Source organism: Triticum dicoccoides, chromosome 6B (genome assembly GCF_002162155.2).
Source record: "Triticum dicoccoides isolate Atlit2015 ecotype Zavitan chromosome 6B, WEW_v2.0, whole genome shotgun sequence".
Lineage (NCBI taxonomy): Eukaryota > Viridiplantae > Streptophyta > Magnoliopsida > Poales > Poaceae > Triticum > Triticum dicoccoides.
In genome coordinates, this window is record NC_041391.1 from 84,124,058 (window position 1) to 84,126,591 (window position 2,534).

The window sequence follows — 2,534 nt, forward strand, 5'->3', positions numbered from 1 at the left end:
CCCCCGAGTCGTAGCGGGAGCGTCGTGGACGGCGTCGCATCGCAGACGCGTTAACTGTAGAGGCAGCCGACAAGTTGCTCAAGCGGTGGAGGTACCGAGAGCGTAGGATGGTGTAGCCATGGTGGAGGTAACCGTGCGACCGTGGTCGATGTCGAGTCGGGGTAGCCTGTGTCGAGGGAGTCGTCGTGGAGATGTGGGCGCAAGGAGGCGCAGAGTTAGTCATGGCGCAGTGGTGTCGAGGTAGTGGTGCGCCGGAAGGAGGATGTTGTTGACGAGGCATCGCACCAAGTGTGCCGAACCTAGGGACAGATCGTAGACGAAGGCATGCGTCTGTGTTGCCAGCACCGAGCATGTGTAGACAAACGAAGACGAATGCAATAATCTCAGAGAAAGTGATCAATGACATTACCAAGCAGTCGCGTGGAGAGTATGGTGCAATTATCTCAGAGATCAACCAAAGAACAACATTTTTTAATTGTAATTTCTCTTTTGAATGTAGAGCATCTAATATGGATAGGGCAACCCCATGATCCGATTTGTATTCCACACCGTGTGGACTTTGAGTAATAAAGCCTGGTTTAACCCCTCAAAAAAAGATTGCATGTTCTTGTGTGCGCGCCTCCCCTGCACGTTTGAGAGATCCATCGATCGGTTGGAGCAAGAGAAATGACAGAGGATGCATTCTTCTTGACAGACAAAAGTTGTGCATAGATGTGGCTGGTTTAATTCCTGAAACGTAGCAATGGTCGTGGCAGCAAATCCCAAATGGTATAGAATTGATTAGAAATGAATTGGAGCTAATACTAACATTTCTTATGGAGACTGGCAAAAAGGGTTTAAATCGAGTAACCAAAACATGTATTTACGATTTTTCAAATGAAATCCCAGGTGGCAAGTACAGCTAAAACAGAGGCCACAGTTAGGGCAAAAAGTATGTTAGGATTTCTCAAACAACATGTAAATTGCTTAGAAAGTCAGGTGCAAGCAAAAAGGAAGTATAATCTTTAACAAGATTATAAATTTAGTACCTATGTGGTGATTTCAAACACGATTAATAATGCAGCGTACAAAAATTCAGCCACCTTACAGACACAACCACCTTACAAACATTGTTACAAATATTATGGAGGCATTAGTTGCCCTATCTTAAGGATTTTCTCAAACATAACTCAGTTACAAACACCGTAGACCTTACGAGATCGGACCAGTATGAGTAGCCGCTCAGCTACCTCCATCATCGTTGGTCTTTGGTCTATGTTAAGGCTGAGGCATTCAACGGCCATACTTGCGAGACTATCAAGAAGCTCCAAATCTTCTTTCAATGCAATTTCCTTGTCAAAAATTCCAGTCGCTTTCTTATGTTTCTTGTGAGCTTCAAGAAAGCTCTTTACCAAGCTATTATTCTCAGAATGTATGGCCCTCCTTCTACTAATAAGCTCTAGGACCACAATCCCAAAACTATAGACATCACTTTTTTCAGTGAGTAGGCCTTCTTGTAGATATACTGGACCCATATAATTCATGTCACCGATGACCGATCCAGTGTGTTCCATGTCTCTCTGAATTAACCTAGATATGCCAAAGTCTGAAACCTTGGGTACAAAGTTGTCATCCAGGAGTATATTTGCTGGTTTAACATCACCGTGTAGAATTGTAATATTTGCTTTTGAGTGCATATAAGCTAGACCATCCGCAGACTGTGCAGCAATACTTAAACGTGTAGTCAAGTTCAAAGCCACCTTGTTATTGATGTTGTGAAGGATGTCATGGAGGCTACCTTGGGAGATAAACTCGTAGACCAGCATGGGGGCATCAACTTCAAGGCAACAACCGATGAGCCTAACAATGTTCTTGTGAATCACTCGAGATTGGATGATGACTTCATTTGCAAATTGTTCACTCTCTAGCACACTACCATTAATAGGCTTCTTTATTGCAACTAACTTATTGTCAAGAAGGCCCTTGTAAAGTTCACCGAAGGAACCTTTTCCAATTAAGTTGTTACTCCTTAAAATTGGCTTGAGCTCCCCCTTTTTGAAAAGTTTAATGACATCTGCTTTCTCTAATATAGGCCCACCATTCTTTTTGTCGAATTCTTTCATGTTCTTTTTCTCTTTGTGAAGAATAATAAGAAACAATATAACCGCCATGAGAAGAATACCACCTATTGCACCTAGATGGACAAGAAAGAAACTTACTTTTTAGCACTAAATTTGCAATTACAATTCTAGTAGAAATATTTAGAATAAGAAGGTAAATAGTTTATTTTGTTGGTCTACTCAGAATCTAAACCAAATCACCAATAGAATTATCAGTAATAAAGGATTATAAATCAATAGTTCAAGACTGGAAAGGTTTGAAACTCTGAGGAAATTGAGTGTGCCATAAACAAGGAAATCATGCAACTCGTAAATTACAGTGAAATTAAGCAATAGACAACCGAATGGTTGAAATCCATCAAAACAATTATGTATGCGGCTTTTATCCATCAAGAGATGTACAAGTGGTTCCTGTGGCATAGATACGTTTATATA

At 41.2% G+C, this 2,534-nt stretch overlaps 1 pseudogene; it reads right to left on the minus strand.

Annotated features, from left to right (window-relative positions):
• Positions 1-1,025: 1,025 nt before the first annotated feature.
• The window catches only part of LOC119326194, a 4,955-nt pseudogene continuing 3,446 nt past the window's right edge, over positions 1,026-2,534 (minus strand).